The sequence below is a fragment of the Ipomoea nil genome, unplaced genomic scaffold (genome assembly GCF_001879475.1).
Source record: "Ipomoea nil cultivar Tokyo-kokei standard unplaced genomic scaffold, Asagao_1.1 scaffold2779, whole genome shotgun sequence".
NCBI classification, from domain to species: domain Eukaryota; kingdom Viridiplantae; phylum Streptophyta; class Magnoliopsida; order Solanales; family Convolvulaceae; genus Ipomoea; species Ipomoea nil.
Window position 1 is genome coordinate 1,772,981 of NW_017619207.1, and position 18,430 is coordinate 1,791,410.

General features: G+C 35.8%; 2 long non-coding RNA genes across 2 annotated transcripts; both read left to right on the plus strand.

The window, feature by feature from the left end:
* Positions 1–852: 852 nt before the first annotated feature.
* LOC109157369 lies at positions 853–18,133 on the plus strand. Its single transcript, XR_002050223.1, has 3 exons — positions 853–862; positions 17,637–17,772; positions 17,858–18,133. It is a non-coding gene; the product is annotated as an uncharacterized LOC109157369 (long non-coding RNA).
* LOC109157370 lies at positions 13,223–14,770 on the plus strand. Its single transcript, XR_002050224.1, has 2 exons — positions 13,223–13,401; positions 14,337–14,770. It is a non-coding gene; the product is annotated as an uncharacterized LOC109157370 (long non-coding RNA).
* Positions 18,134–18,430: the final 297 nt, after the last annotated feature.

Here is an 18,430-nt window from a genome sequence, read left to right on the forward strand (position 1 = left end):
GAAGATGCGGCATATGCTTCAGCTATGTCAATATCTTCATCGCCAGTCTGTATCTCTTCATTTGCCTCATGTGTAAGGTCAACATCCTCAACGTCAGTCTATATCTCTTCAACTACCTCATGTGTTTCTGGTGTGGTAGGTTGCATCTGATTTGAGTCCCTCCTTATCTCACTATCTTCCACAAATTCTTCTGCAATTTTGAAGAACTTCTCATAGTTTGCACGTTCTTCCACATCATCAGGGCAGCACATGCTGATATAACAGGGTGTTGGCAAGATTTTAAGGCAGAAAAATTCAAATTTGATGCATTCCCATCATTATTCATCTTTCTACTTTCCCACTCTAGGTTTTTAGGTTAGATTATATTAGTTTTTCCTCTCCCTTCTCTCTAGAAATTAGCTCTCAAACACTCTCCATTTTGTAAGAAGAAGAAGGGGATCTTCAAGCTCATCTTGGTGGATCTTCATCTTCACTTGATTGTTTTATAATTTTGACATCACAAGTGGGTAATTTCTTAAGATCTATCTTTATATTGCTTGATTTGATGATTATGCATATTTTGTCTATGTTGAGATTATTGAGCATGAATATGAGTAGCTAGATTTCTAAGAGTGGGTTGGATATTTCTTGTGATTGTTGATGTATTGATTAATGTGATTTGGCTATATGTTTGATCTTTGTTGGAAGTGGATTTTGTATTATCTTGCGTGTGCGTTGCACACACTCTTGCGTGAGGTTTAGGATGGGTGTATTGGCAAGAGATTGTGATACACCCTAGCCTTGTTTGTATGAGTGTATTGGCAAGAGATTGTGATACACTCTAGCCTTGATTGGTAGTGTGATTGGCTTGACTTATGTTTGAGTTTGTGCACCACATACATGAGAGTTAGGAAGAGTGTATTGGCAAGAGATTGTGCTACACTCTAGCTTTTCCACTTGCAATTCTCGCCTTGTGATCCGAGAGGGCCAAGTCCAGAAGCAAACACATAAGCAAGGTGTTTGATAAATTGCCTTAGTCACACTAAGGTGTGTTCTAAGAGGCTAATTACGTATCGTCTTAGCACTAGCAAAGCGTGAGCCAATGATCAAACCCCCGTTTAGCCACCGTTCTAGCCAATGACTATACATTGAAATTATAGGAATTCCAATCCACTCCACTTCTTTTTATTTTCTAGTTTTTTTTTTTGCATGTTTTCCTTTATTGCACTCCTAACTCATACCATCCCTTACACTATCTCGCACACATGCTCCCACCTACGCTCCTTGCACCTAGTTTTCTCTTGTTAATGCACTATGATAAGTGATTGTCTTGCACTATATTTATTCCAACTTGCCATCCTTGAGTTCGACACTCGGGGATTCCACATCTCCATTTACACTTATCCATCATCCATTCCATCCTACATCACCCCGCTAAATTACATCCCATCAAATGGCGCCATTGCCGGGGATGACAATAGGTGCTAAGTAGAGTGTGCTTACTATGACAATCTAGGAGTGTATTAATAAGATTACTAGGTTGCCCATTCATTTTTATTGTTGTTTTTCTTTTTTTTTTTTTTTGTATATATTACATCTTGTTGATTGATTTGAAAGTGAGTATAAACTTGTTGAATATCCTATTTGCTCACGAGCAACTACTTCTAGTTGCAAGGACCTTGTTTCCCTCTTGTTCTTTATAGCTGATTTTTGAAAAAAAAAATGTTTTCTTCATCCTTTGATTGGTACGATGAACCTATCCTTGTCCGACCTTAGCATCCCATTCAAAAACCCACTCCACCCCCACACGAACCAAACTCTCAAAATGCTTACTCCTACAACCACCATTACACTCCATCACCACCTCAACAAAAATACGCAAACACTGATCCCCCAAAACGCTACCAAGAGCCATCCTATGATCCTAAATTAGAGCATTCAAGCAATTGGGCCCAACCACTACAAAGAGAAATTCCTCATGGTTATTCGGGTGGATACCAAGAACCAAGGTATTTCTGAAATGATTATGAGAAGAGATATCAAGATCAAGGATGTTACTCTAATATGTACCTGGGAGATAGAAGGAACAATTTTCATGAAGCTTACCACTCCCAATCCTATCCTTCTAACCATTGTGAACAAAATAATGACTATTTTCTACAAAGAGGCCGAAATAACTCTCAGTCCTATATCCCTTACCAAAGCCAAGCCTACTCTCCCCAATTTTACACTCAAAACACGCCTTCCACTGAAGAAAAATCCATTAGAGAAGAATGGAAGGAAACCTTACAACCCTTGAAAAAGATGGGGGAAACTCTTAGCCTCTTGATTAAGGAGCACAACTGTAACACCCCCGATTTTCATGACATTTTTAAAACATAAATACGAAAGGCAAAGCAACTAACAGATATCATAAAACATAAGCAACAGCGGAAGACTTAGATTAAAAATGGGAAAACCAAGGAGTGATATGCCACATCCACGTCAACGTGGATGCACGGGCAAGTCTAAAACCAACAATCCATCTTGTTTATCATAAACATGGCACACAGGCCCAAAACACTAACTAAGATGTTCAAGGGAGCTACACTACTACCAACAGCTAGCGCACTCGCCATATCTACTCAGGACATGTAAAGCACATAAAGAAAGGGGACGACGCCCGGTCATCGAATATTGTTGATAACCCATCAATACGCGTTAAGTAGCATATATAGATAGTATAATACAAAATCATTTTCGAAACGGAATACAGTATATATCAATTCAAAGTCAAAGAGAGAAGTCAACTGCAAAGACTCTATTTCACTCTCAAAAAAGAACAAGGGAAATCAACATCCCAGACAACATCAAAACAAGAACGACAACAGTACAACTCAACACAGCTCAAGATGTAATCTACTGATCACAAAGTAGGAAAACATCAAGGCAAAGACAACAACGATAACAAAATACAAATCGAGGTGTATTCTACTGATCACAAAGTAGAATATCACTCGACATGCTCAACAAGAAAAGGATAGGTATTCACACATTGGCACTACATGCCACCGTGACACTTCATGTCACAAGTTCCAACCTTATGCCCTGTTCCAACCTTATGGCTACCCCCGGCCTTATTACGGTTCCAACCTTTACCTCCGAGTGCCACCCTATACTTCCAAGTCCAACCTTTTGCCTCTGGGAACCGTCGTTCCCCCTCCAACAACCGCCGAACGCTCAGTACATGAGGGTACATTGCAAGATCATATCACAAAACCGCCAAACATGTGAGCTAAACTCACGATAATAAACCACCAAACTCAATTCATGGCCACCACAAGGACCACATCTGTACCTTGGTGATTAATGTCCCATACCATTAACCGTGCAATCAAGGTACAGCCAGTACACACACTTTCATCATAGGAATCAATCAATGGATCACAACAAAGATATGAAACCATACTCAATAAAGGAAGGACTACAATCCGACTCCAACGATGGTCAACACAAGTTGCCATTCTCAAAAGGAAAGAACAAACCGCACACACTAGCATTTCAACATCAAACTAGCATGCTTATCGAACGGGTAAACCAAACATAGTTCCTTAGAACATACAAGACTCAACATGGTTCAACGAATCACAATGTTGAACACTTAGCACGATTCAAGACACCAAATCCTACATGGATTCCTAACATATCATTCTAGACATACGAAACACCAAGAAGACACTCAAATAGCCCAATAAAACAACATCGGGAAGTCAAAATATCAATTATCGAGTCAAAAGAATCACGGGGAACAAATCCCCAAACAACCATCAATACGTACCCCACGGGTGGGGCCACGGGTGGACCCCCACCCGTGGTTCCCCCCGCGGGAACCATACTCCAAAGCCGCCTGGGGCAGTAGTATGTAGCCCAGTAATATTGTATGTAGTCAAATATCAATTTTTTTCTTTTAATTTTTTTGAGATAAGTAAAATGTCAATTTTAACCCGGCTAAAAATGGAGAATTTTTTTTTCCGCTGAAATTTTGACGGAAAACTGGCCGGAAGGACCATTTTTGCAAACAAATCAATAGTCGTGGACTAAAATTGCAAGGTTCAAAAGTCGTGGATCAATTCTGCCAGTGCCACTATAGTCGTGGGACTAAAAGTGCAAAAAACTTGTTAGCTTATCAACTAATTTTGACTTATTTGACCATTATTAACTGTTTGACTTGGTTAAATAATCAATATGAGTATTTAATTAATTAGCTTTTTGTAACAATTTATTGCTCTAAAATATTAAAATTCAAAAAGTTAGTCAAAGTAATTTTTTCGATCAACTTTTTGAGAAAGATCATTTTACATGTAATCAACTATCAGCTAACAGCTAATTTACCAAACACTTTTTTATAATCAACTAATATTATCAACTAATTAAACTCCCTAACTCAATCACCTAACAATTATTTACCGTCCAAAAAAATACAAAGTATATTCTCACCTGTGGAAGTGTATAATATAATAGTCCATTATGAAAGAGTGAGAACTGAGAAGGAACTTTTCTGGAGAAAGATTCTCAGCAACAACTAACAATGAATATTATATACCCAAAAATAACATTGTTCTAAAAGAAAAGAACTCTGCCTCGCATTTCTCAATAAAAATTAATAAAGATTTTTATTGAAAATTGAGAGATTCTAGTTTACTAATCATGATGGCCATGCTTTCTACACTCTAGTACTCTACTAGTATATAAAGTAATAAGAAAAAACAAATAAAAATTTATAAATAAATCTAAATGGATTTGCTATTTGCTAGGCGTGCTTAGTTCTGTAATTAGCTTGGAAGGGGCTGACATATCTTTATGGGGACATGCAAAGTATATAATATAGAAAAAGATCGACTATTTTCCATTAAAATTTTTATCAAATTATGTTATTTTATATCTGGAGCACATATTTTAATTTTGTATCAGCTATCAGTTTAGATTTTTAATTGAAATAAGAACACATACTTCTATTATATGGTTTATAAGGAGAGAAAATTAAAATTATAAATTGAAATACATGGCCAAATTATCTTAAAGTTAATGTTAATTTAATAAAATTATAACAGATGTAATAATATCAACAAAGTTATGAGATTAAATATGATCAAATTAAAAGTTGAGAATTAAATGCGATAATGTCATAATAGTTGTGAAACTAATAAGTGAAATTTTCATTTATACTATGTTACAATTATATGTAGCAATAGGTGTTGTGAATGTTATTTGTATTTGATAAAATTATATTGTTGATATATTTTTGCTAAGGTATAAATTATAATTTTATTTAAACGCATTATATTATTATGTGCGATATCATATACTTTGTAGTAGAGTTTCTTAGATACATTATAAATTTTTTGTTAATATATACTTGGGTAATCTCAGTTTTGTCGGATTAATGCTAAGCATACACGACTTTACCTCTAGAATTATTGTAGAGGTAAATCTTGAGTCACGCAATCAACTCACTGGTCAGACCTTAATCTTCATGTACTTACAGTGTTGCAAAAATCGCGCCTAAGTACTGATTAATCGGCGCCTAAGCGCTAGGCGCTGGCCGACCGCCTTGCGTATCACCATAATCGGTGGTCTAAGCGACTCGCCGACTAGGCCGCCTAATCACCGACCAAGCCTCCTAGGCACCGACTAGGTCGCCTAGTCGGCCCATTATCTATTGTTCCCTTCTTTTTTAAATGGATTATTTCACTCAAAACGACATCGTTTTGAGCAAAATAACTCTAAATTGTTCAAACTCTAGATGTTTTTTAGCTTAATATTTACTATTTTAGTATTAACTATTAAAGTATTAAATAGTTTATAATTATCAAGTCTTAAAAATTAAAAATAAAAATACACAGGCACCTAAGCGTCTATAAACTATTAAAGTATTAAATAGTTTATAATTAATCGCCGTCTAGGTGCCCTAGACGCTAGGCACCTCCTGAACACTCGAAAAGCACCTACCGATTTTTTCAACCATACTTACAAGAAATTCAATCTACACATTCCATTATCTTAAGTCTTTTGATCATTCATGTTTCGAGTAGGACTCACATATGTTCAACATAAGATGAGTTTGGTTTTGTATAAGTAAAAATTCAAATTTGAAATTGTGAATAGAGAAATAGGCATTTCAGGGGTCCCACCAATTCTCCAAATAAGGTTAAATGGTGACTCCATTTTAAATTAGGGTGTGTTTTAGAAATAAGGAAAATTACTTTTAGAAAATGTTTTTTAAAAAATGAGTCATTTTTCAAAAAATGTTTTTATCTTCAGTGTTTGGTTGCATTCTGAAAAATTGTCTTAGTGTGTTTGGTTAATTTTTTGAAAAATGAGTAGAATTGTATAATTAAACATTTTAATTATTTTATTTAGAATATAATAATATTAAAAATAATGTTATTTATCAAAAATTAATATTTTTTTTTTAAAAAAAACTTTGGTCTCCGGCTAGAGGTTTGGTTTTTTGCCGGAAACCAAGGTCGGGAACAATTGTGGTCATTTTTGGCCGGCCTGTGGAAAATAACTCTCGCCAAATTTTGGCAAAAGTCATTTTCCTCCAAAATAGCCATATTTTCTCAAGTCAACAAAAATTGACTTGATTTTCGTTGACTTGATTTTTCAGACACATCCAAACACTAGAAACTCGAAAAATGATTTCCAAAAAATCATTTTCCGAGTTTCCAAACATACCCTTAGTTGAAAATATAGTAGAAAAAAAAAAAAAAGATTTTTTAGCACTTGGATAGTAACATTTCATAAATGTATTTAAGAAAATGAATAACTATTAATGTACAAAACATTATCATAAAGTGCACCTATTAACTTGTGATTAACATTTGTATGTTTACACAAGGAGTGATATTGTGACAATGAACAATAAAATATTATTTTGTGTGTTTGGTATAAAATTGGAATGAAAAATAATAATAACTTAAATTTATGCTGATTAAAGCACGAAGATGAAGAAGGTGAAGGCCAATGATAGTGGGGAGTGAAAGAGAAATGCAATTTCAGCCTAAAGCACATTTTTCCTCCTTTTTCTCCATATTTTGCATTCCAAACTTCAAAGTGATGTTCTGATCAAGGAAGACCATTTATTTCGAGATCATTTTTTTGTATGTATAAACGTAATCTTGAAGTTTCAAACTTGAACCAAAAGTCCATTTGGTATCAATGCCCAAACAAGGGTCCAAGCTCAAAATAAACTAAGTATTGACTCTAGCTCTCAAGATACGCTTCCCATAGGATTGAAACACGGGTGTTTGTCGTAGGAAGAATAGAGTAAGACTCACTGGACTGCAAATCTTGATGAGGATGCTTATGATGTTTGAAGGGGGCAAGGGCGCCGTTTTACAGTGTCCCCCAAAAATCAATGATCATCATCTCTACTACTACTACTTTTACAGTATCCCGACCTCCCCCAAAAATCAATGATCGTCATCTCTACTACTACCATAGTACCACTACTACTACTACTACTACTACTACTACTACTACTACTACTACTACACAAATCAATGCCCAAACAAGGGTCCAAGCTCAAAATAAACTAAGTCTTGACTCGAGCTCTCAAGATACGCTTCCCATAGGATTGAAACACGGGTGTTTGTGGTAGGAAGAATAGAGTAAGACTCACTGGATTGCAGATCTTGATGAGGATGCTTATGATGTTTGAAGGGGGCAAGGGTGCCCTTTTACAGTGTCGCCCTTTTACAGTGTCCCGACCTCCCCCAAAAATCAATGGTCACCATCTCTACTACTACTACTACTTTTACAATGTCCCGACCTCCCCCAAAAATCAATGATCGCCATCTCTACTAGTACCACTACTACTACTACAATTACTACTACTACACAAATCAATGCCCAAACAAGGGTCCAAGCTCAAAATAAACTAAGTCTTGACTCTAGCTCTCAAGATACGCTTCCCATAGGATTTAAACACGGGTGTTTGTGGTAGGAAGAATAGAGTAAGACTCACTGGACTGCAGATCTTGATGAGGATGCTTATGATGTTTGAAGGGGGCAAGGGAGCCCTTTTACAGTGTCCCGACCTCCCCCAAAAATCAATGATCGCCATGCCTCAATTAACCTTGTCCACTAACTTGTCGTCACCATTTCCATGTGTCACTGCCCAACCCCACTTTAATAATAAGTATTGTTTATTGCTTCCAATTGCACAACAAATAAGGTCGACTAGCTGGTTGCCACCCTAGTAGCTAATTATGTAAGTCCAAAGTTTGAGTCCTAGTGTTTTTTTTTCTCCTTCTGTAAAGTGTATGATTAACTTCAATCATGCAACTTTTTAGGCCACAATATCAATTAACTCCATAAACCCCACCCTCTAGTCCAACTATCTTTGGGCCAATGCCCCATGGCTTCATCAAAAGTCACACACTTCTTATTGCTATCTAGACAACTAGAGGAAGTAGTATACTCTAAAATCATGCTCTCGCATCCCAACATCTACACTCATCCAGTCAAATTGGAACTTTCTTATCGCCACCAGTTATTCTCGAGCTTTACTCTCGACCTTGACCCCACAGGCTCTAACCGTTGTTTAGATTGCCGGATGCTTCAAAACAAAACCTTCCCTTTGTCTTCTTCTTTTTCCTCCTATGTATTGTATTCCTTCACGACCTTCATCCTGCACTAACTGCTCCATGCAAGGTCCTAGCCCAACCAACTCTTACTAGGGCTTCATGGGCCCACCTGTTTCATTTTTAGATAACTGTAAGAATCTTGTGCCTTAAATTCTCCTTCTTGGAAACCCTAAAGGCCTACTTGATTCATGTTGGGCCACTAGGATGAAAAAATTTCCCTTTTGGGTATCTTGGGGCCCACCGCCTTCCCTATGCAATCATTATTGTGTGGACCATGGTCCCCACAAATTGTATGGACCATATTTTGTTTACTGTTAAATAATGTACATTCAGTATAAAAATAATGTACATTCAGTACAAAAACAATGTACATTGTATTCAGGGAATGTACATTATTTTTGTTTTGAGTATACATTATATTGTATAATGTACATTCAATATAAAAATAATGTACATTTAGTATATTAAAAATGTATTTTTTGTTATGGTCCACGTAACATTGTGTGGACCATGGTCCATTCAATAATTTGCCCTTCCCTATGTGACGTTTGCTAGGATGACTTAGCTCTTTACCCTTCGCTTTAATCACCTTCCTAGAAAGAAAAAGAAAAAAAAAAGTTTTTCTTTATGAAGTCTCCTTGAACTGCTTTCATTGCATGCGAGTCCACCAAGGATCTTCGGTTGCCTTCCCTACATGCAGCCTCATTGGATTATCTTTTCTACATGTGGGCTCGATTGCCACATGACCTTTATTGGGCAGCATTCCCTGCATGTGGGCCTAATAAGGATTTTCGACATCTTTCCTGTATGCGGACCCATTGGACCACATTTCTCACATATGGGTTTAATAGAAATTTTATTAATTTTCCTACATGTGACGTTTATTGGGCAACCTTCTCTAAGTACGGGCCTAATAATGATTTTTGCCACCTTCCATACAAGTGGACCCATTGGATTGTCTCCCTACACGCATTCCAATAGGAATTTTTTGTCTGCCTTCCCTACCTACGGGCCGGGCCTTATCTACGAGCTTGCCAAAGATGTTTTTGACCACTTTTCTTCATGTGAACCCATTGGACCGCCTTCCCTACATGTGGATCCAATAAGAAGTGTTGAGCTGCCCTCCCTGCTTGCAGGCCTAATCGACAACTAATTTTTTGGCATTTTGCCTCCTTGAGGTGTCTTCCCTGCCTACGAACCACCAAGGATGTTTATTACCCCTTTGGGCTTCCTACCCAACATGTAAGCCCATCAAGATGTTATTACCTCCATGGGTTACCTTCCCAGCCTACAAGATGTTATTATTTCCTTGGATTGCTTACTCAACTTGCAAGCCCACCAAGATGTTACTACCTCCTTAGGTTACCTACCTAGCTTGCGAGCGTACCGAGATGTGGTTACCGGCAATTTATATCCTACACCACAGCGCGCGTTGCACTATGTGCCCAGATGCAAAACGACGTCGTTTTAATTTTTTTTTTTTTTTTGAAATTTCCCGCCCCAGTGAATGGCAATAGTTTTTTCTTTAAAAAAAACCCGCTGTTCAAGAATGTACATAATGTTATACTAGAATACACATAATGTTATACATGAATGTACATAATTATATAACAAAATATACATACTCTTTTTAAAAGATAATACACATAATCTAACATAATACATAATAAACATAAACTTTTAACATAATACACATCAACTCTTAACATAATACACACAAATTTTCTGATTCGGATGTACATAATTGTATAAAAAGAATGTACATAATTGTATAAAAAATACACATAACTGTATGAACCAATACACATAATGTTGTGAACAAATACACATAACGTTGTGAACAAATACACATAATCTCAGCAACTTCCTACCGCGCCTCCCAACACTACTCCAAAACGACGTCGTTTTGGGAGGCGTGCGGCGCACAGTGCTATGTGCGCCGTGGTGTAGGATATAACGATTGGTGGTTACCTCTTTGGATTGCTTACTCAACTTACAAGGTCACTGAGATGCCATTACCTCAATGGGCTACCTACCCAGCTGCAAGCCCACCAAAATGTTATTGCCGCTTCGGGTTTCCTGCAAGCCCACCGAGATGTTATTTCTGTCCATACCCCATAGCTCCATGAATTTTAAAGAAAATTAATCGTTTTCTTTTTTTTTTAAAGCAAAGAAAATCATCTCTTAAAAACAATAAAAATGAAAATAAAGAAAGAGGGACACAAATAAAACTCTATAAAACAGCGATAAACTCATAAAGATAGCTCAATGAAGATAATAAGAAAAGAGACACACACCCAAAAACAACGGTCTCTTTAAAGCTTTAGTCCATTCATAGTTAGGGATGTACAATCGGTTAACCGAATCGTTTTAACCAAACTTTTTAAAAGATTAACCGTTAACCAAGTGTGATGCGCGTTTTTTTATGCGCTTTTTAAAGGTTTAACCGAATCGAAACTGATTTTTTTAAAGGGGGATGCGCGTTTTTAATAAAACGACATCGTTTTTGCATCCGTATGCATCATGCATGGTGCATACGGATGCACAGCATAACGATCCATGCAAGAGGGCCCTCTTAGTTGCAAACCACTCTTTATTCCTAGCCTGGCTTGAGGGTTCCCGGTTGTTATACGGTGGACCATGGTCCACACAGCTGTGTGGACCATGGTCTAAAAATGGTGTCGTTTCTTTAAGTAAAGAAACAACAACCATTAAATTTTAACAAATTCCATATTTTTGGTGTATTCAGAACAAAATAAATTAAAACTACAATGTATCTAAAATGAAACTGAATAACTTGTCTCGCATTTTGTGTTTATATTATCAAATAAAAATGTACTTTGAATTGAAATGGTACTTTAGTTGTGTTGAAATGAAACTGCAATATGTATAAAATGAAATTGATTAACATGTCTCACATATTGAGTGTATATTGTTAAATAAAATTGTAGTTGAATTGAAATGATACTTTAGTTTTGCTGAAATGAAACTACAGTATGTATAAAAAGAAGCTGAATAACATGTCTCACATATTGAGTGTATATTGTCAAATGAAACTGTAGTTATATCAAAATGATACTTTAGTTGTGTTGTAATGAAACTACAATGTATATAAAATGAATTGAAACTGAATAACGGTTTCACATATTTGAGCGTATATTGTCCAATGAAACTGTAGTTGAATTAGAATTATAATTTAGTGATGTTGTAATAAGACTACAATGTGTATAAAATGAAATTCAATAACAGGTCTCAATGTAATAAGACTATTGTATGTATAATGTCAAATGAAACTGTAGTTGAAATAAAATAAAACTTTAGTTGTGCTGAAATTAAAATACAATGTATATAAAATGAAATTGAATATGTTATACAAACGGAACTAATTATACAGAACGGGTGCCGTTTCTTTTCATTAAAAGAAACAACACCGTTTTGAACCATGGCCCACAGTAAAATTTGCCAAGGATTCCTAGGGAATAGGTTTATTAGGACTAGTATTTGAATTAAGATTAAAACTAGCTTATGTCGTGCAGTTCAATTGAGAAGTAGGAAAGATATTTTGGTTTGGGTTTTAACGGGTTGTGATGTAGTCCTTGAAGATTAGGGATGTTAGCGAACAGGACTTTCAGTAAACTAATTGTGTTCGTGATTGGTAGACGTTCGTTTATTAAGGTAAACGAACATAAATTAACAAATTTTAGAGCTCGATTCATAAACGAATAGAGTAGAAACAATTGTAGGCTTATTTGTTAACAGCTCCGTGAACAAGCTCGTTTGTGTTCATTTAATAATGTTCATGAACAGACTCGTTTAGTGTTCATTTAATAATGTTCACAAAGTAATTTAACAATATATATATATATATATATATATATATATATATATATATATATATATATATATATATATATATATATGGGTGAGGTTCAAGTGGGGATAGAGCCTTAGGTGAGGATTGTGGATTAATGACATGAGTTTTTTGCACTTTTGGTCCCACGACTATAGTGGCACTATCAGAATTGATCCACGACTTTCAGACCTTGTAATTTTAGTCCACGACTATTGTTTTTTTGGCAAAAATGATCCTTCCGACCATTTTTCCGTCAAAATTCCACCGGAGTAAAATTTCTTCATTTTTAAGAGGGCTAAATTTGACATTTCCCTTAACAATTCTTCCTAGATAAAAAACAATTCTTTATTGCAAAATATGGCAGCCAACAATCAGTAATACAAGCCTCTTAAACATGTCAACTTTAGCCTTCTTAAAAATGAAGAAATTTTACTCCGGTGAAATTTTGACGGAAAAGTGGTCGGAAGGACCATTTTTGCCAAAAAAACAATAATCGTGGACTAAAATTGCAAGGTCTGAAAGTCGTGGATCAGTTCTGATAGTGCCACTATAGTCGTGGGACCAAAAGTGCAAAAAACTCTTAATGACATCCATCGGATGGGACGATCGAAGGGCACAGATTGCACAAATGGGAAAATTAAAAGCCCAGTAAATAAGGCTATTAACGCTCGATGTAATTATTGTTGGGGTAAAGGGGTAATTGGATAAATGGATGTGCATTGACCAGAACGGAGTGAACGAATTACTCGGGTCTCTTCGCTTAGGGTTAAAACGCAGAATGTGTACAGGGATGTCGACATTGCACATTCAACTGAGAGAAAAATGATTGCACAAACGAGGCGTGAAGACTAGTGGGCTACAACACAATCGCAAGCTATATGGCCGACGGAGAATCAAAAATTCACCGGCGTACGTCTATTGAAGCGACGAGTAGAATCCGTAAGAATACATAAAATATTATTATGATTTTGTTTTTTATTTTTTATTTTGATCGAATGCCTGAAATATGAGATTAAATGTTTATGAAATTGCTTGTCATTACTATTGTGTTTTTTTTTAATAAAAAAAAAAAGAAAAAAAAAAGAGAGAGAGACCGTACTGGGTGGCGGTGTACTGGGTGGCGGTGTTCGCGACTGGATGTCAGTCCATTGGAGTGACGGTGGGTCTGTGAGGCCGGAAAATTGACGGTGGGGACGACGGGTTGGAGTCCGGGAACTGATTTGTGAAGGCTGAATTCAATGGGTTCAATTTTTTTTATTTTTTTTATTTTTGGGTTTTTTACTGGTTTTGGATGGCGTTGGATATGCTGTGAGTCTGCCTTGGCGGAGAATTAGTTATTTGTGCGATAGGGCAGCGACAGAGAATGCACAAATAAGAAGAGAACACTAAATCTAAACTGACTATGCAGTGAAAGAAAAAGGTGGGGAAAGGATATCCTAGTGTGTGTATTGTGGTTTGTTTATAGTGAGCATTAACTAAGATTGTGCATCTATGAGGTTGAATATGTGGTGATTTAAAAAAATGTGCATCTTGTCACCATTTAATAGTGTTGATCTGATCTTAGCGAATGCTGAATGTGCTAGCTTGATTATTATCTTTAAGAATTATGCGTTTCTTGTAGTTTCTTGTAGTATGTATGTGTGGAGCTTGATTGTGCTTTTTATGGTTTGCATATGAAGTAAATTGTATAGAGCATGTTTGTGCAGGGTGTATTTGGAGTCCTAGTGTATGCATTATGGTTTTTATGTTGAGCATTAGTTAAGCAGGTCTGTGCATCTATGTGGTTGGATATGTGGTGAATAAATGCAGTGTGCATCTTGCCGCCATTTAATAGTGTGGATCTGAATTTTACGTGACTTGATGAGCATATGCAGCCAAGAAGTAGAAATTCACTAACAATCAGCAAGCTCAACCAAGTGGGCCGAATCCCGATGATGATTTTGAGTCCCCTCCAGTCCAAGTAGCAAGAACACAAGGGAACAAAACTATTTCACGGCACGGCAGCAGAATGGATGAAAGGCAGCGCAGTTGGTTATTGAGACAATGAAATGTGCGGAACGTTTGATTTTTTGGACATGTCTTTTTTTTTTTTTTTTTTTTTTTTTTAAAGTTTTGACCGTGGTGGTATGAGATAATTGGTCTGTGTGTGGTGATTAGTGAGCCACGTGACATTGACAACCAACTTATTTTTTTTGTTGTGTTTGAATATGCATTTTGAATAGAATTTGAAGAAGCCACCGGACAGTGGCATATTGTTAAACACATAAATATTAATGGTAGGAATGTAACTGCTCAGCTTTAGATGGTATATTTCTGTCCTCTGTATCTAACCTTTTTTTTTTTTTTTGCTGCGTGTGGAACTACTACGCCAAAACTGAGTTCATATACATGTGTATTTGTTAAAAGTGAATGTGCATTTAGATGCATTACAGTGTGATATGTACAAAAGGCATACATGGGGATAAGTTTTAACAAATGATCCTATGTACTGTAATGTGCAATCTGGGCAGTTGGATTGATAATTGTATAGTTGATTTAATCACAAGTCCATACCAGTGTTAATTTCCAGCTTCAACATTTGTGCGATAGATTATAGATGGCCAAAATGCTGATTTATGGAATGTGCATTTGTGCTTGAGATGTCAGTGCATTTTTGTTTTATTTTCATGTGCATTCTTAGCCTGCATGTGCATGTGTGTAAATTAATTGGAAACATCTGTATGTGCATTAAATTGCACTGTTAATATTTCTTTTAAAAAGGCAAAAATAATGAGCACCACATATTTCTGTATGCAAATGAATAGACGAGTGTGAAATTCAAATTGTAATTAAAACCCCAAGATCAAAATACTACTATTGTATGGTTTAGTGAAACATAAGAAATATGCTATAACAAAATGAAGTGCCGATAAAAAGCGAGACCATGTTCAAGCCTCTCAAAACAATGGCCTATAAAAGTCCTAATAGCCAGCCTCATCACACGTAGGCATCCAATACTTTATCCCATCTGAAGACACGTCCATAATACAACCTTGTACAGATTCAGACTGCCCTACACACACAAATAACCAAATCAAGAAGTACGATGGATTAAACGAAATTCAAGCAAACATCCACAAAGACACTCGTCAAATACCAGCAAACGCACCTACACAAAAAACACGTAACATACAAACTGAAAAGCGCAAAAATAAATAAATAAATAAATAAATAAATAAAAGAAGAAGAAGAAGACCTAACATACAAAGTACAAACAGAAAAATGCAAAAAAAACAAAAAAAACAAAAAGGAAAAAACAAAAAATTGTACAGCAGCCGAATTGATAAAAAAACATCATTCCATTAATGCACAAATACAGAAATCAAGAATGCACACACCAAAACCCAAACACAATGAATAAAGACAAAACCAATGACATGTCCCGATAAAAAACACACAATCGTACACACCTAAGGCAAACATAAACCCTAACACCATGCACAACCCTACCGCCGATCACACAAGATGCTAACACGAACACGCCGTAAATGCACAATTACAGTGAACACCGATGCACCGTACAGAATCACTCCATAATGACGAAAACACTGACATACCTGGCGAATCCATAGCACCAAACGATCCCAAACAAGCACAACAATGGAAGCAAGCAAACCCCTCATCAAAAAATCAATGAAATACATGAAAAATCAATGAGAATCAGCTATGCGCGAACAAAGCAATGAGAATCGGTAGAAGATTGGTTTTTGCTCTCCATTCTCTCCCATAAATACTCTTTCCATCTGTGATGCCAATACCTAACAATTCAACAATTTCATACCCATTCATCAATATTCAAAATTTTCAGTACTACTAAAATAATCTGTAATGCAAACTCAACTATGTAACACTACTCCTGAAAACCACACATCACAAACACAATGAACCCAACGTCGAAAACACAGTGAAGTTGGAAAACTTTCGCTAATAAGAAGGAACATACACAATGAAGTTGGAAAATCACAGTGATATGCAATGTGATTATGAGAATCATATCATACCTTAATTACTCACCCTAAAAACAAGCATAACAGCCTAAAATAATTAAACAATGAATGGAAAATAAAATCAAATGACTAAAAACACCCCACCTACACCCATCCGTGCAATATTAAAAAAAGAAAAGGAAATAAATCTCAACCACACATCAACTCCATATACACGGTCAGGATTAATCCACACTCCTCATGAGAGAAAGTGTCCTCATTTGATTCTTAATCTCTCTCTCTCTCTCTCTCTCTATATATATATATATATATATATATATAATTCTACCCGGGCAATAAAGTAATTTAGCCATCTCATTCATTTAGGTTTTGCTTCTTGTCTTCTTCCTCTATTCCTCACTCTCGCACCCACCACGACACCACCTCACACTCTCGCTCGCAAAGTCGCAGCCACAAGTACACTACCTCGTTTGCTTCTTCTTCCTTATAGCTACCACCTCCATAGCCATAATCTCCGACCGTCGTCTCCTCCATTCCAGCAACTACCCCTCAAGTAAAGATTGATCTATTTGAAAAGATGATTATCATTAGGTTGTATGTACTTGATATATTTGAAAGCTTTAAATGATTTGATCTAAACTTCCTTGCAAATCTGTAGCTGCTAACATTGACCAAGTGGCATAATTTTGTAATGCAATCTTAGCAGCTCTTTTTTTTTTTTTCTCCTATTTGTTTTTCTAATTTTCCTTTCTTTGATGACCACTAGAGAGAGAATGGGTCGGGAAGCTAGGTGAGGTTTATGTTATCCTGTTTCAATGAATGGAGTTTTTTTTTTTTTTTTTTAAATTCTGAAATTATTTAAGTGGTTATTATTCAATCATTGTTCTTATGTTAAGTATAATTAATTTCTTATTGTATTATGCTAATATATGAATAGCTATGTAAATATACTGTTTTTTCTGGTATTTATTGAAAGCTAAGAAAGAGATTAGAATTCTCATTTTATTCGTCATTAAGTTTATTGTGCTTAAGGTTCAAATACTTTGTATTAACTTACAATAAATCTTGTTCATCCAGGATCTCCTTGCATGCCTGTTCTTTCAGTCATCGAAGCTTTAGAAACACATACGGTATTTTTAATTTTTTTACTATTTTTTATACAGATTATTGAGTTTAGCTTCACTCTAGAGTTAGTATGCCACTTTGACATTGTATTTGTGTATTTATTTGTTCTTTGAATTTTCTTGTTAAGCTTGTTGGACAACTGGACAAGATGAAGAAGAACAATATAACATATTGTACTGTGTCAATATCGTAGTATTTTGTATTCTCTTCTTCTTTTTTTCATTGTAGAAAGAATATTGTATACATTTTTTAATTACTTGTTTGTATTGTTTATAAAGTTATAGCTTACGAAGGTTACAACACGTACAATTGATGAATATTCAAGTCCAAGTGTTGGTTCTTCAAACAATACCTATTGAGATAGTAGAAGGAAATCCAACATACAAATGTGGAAATCATAGAATTTGAAGGTGAGGCGACACAAAAATAAGAGAGTATTAGTGGTGTTCAGAGTTGGAAGTATGATCAAGCAAGGATGAGAGATGTTATATCTTACATGATTATGGTTCATGAATTACCATTTTCCTTTGTTGAGTATGAAATCTTCAACATAATCATGCGAACTGCAAATCTATATTATGAGCAAATTGGTCGAACAACAACAAAAAAAGATTGTTGTTCAACTTATGAGCTAGAAAAGAAATGAGTACAAGGGTTGTTGAATTTGGTTGACAAAATTAGTATCACAACTGACATATGGACATCAAATCAAAACATTCAATACATGGTGATAACTGCTCATTTTGTGGACATGGATAGTAAGTTGCAAAAAAGAGTTCTAAACTTTGTTGATGTGCTTCTCCCTGCATACCGGTACATGTGTTTGTGATGCAATATACAAATACTTGCAAGGAAGG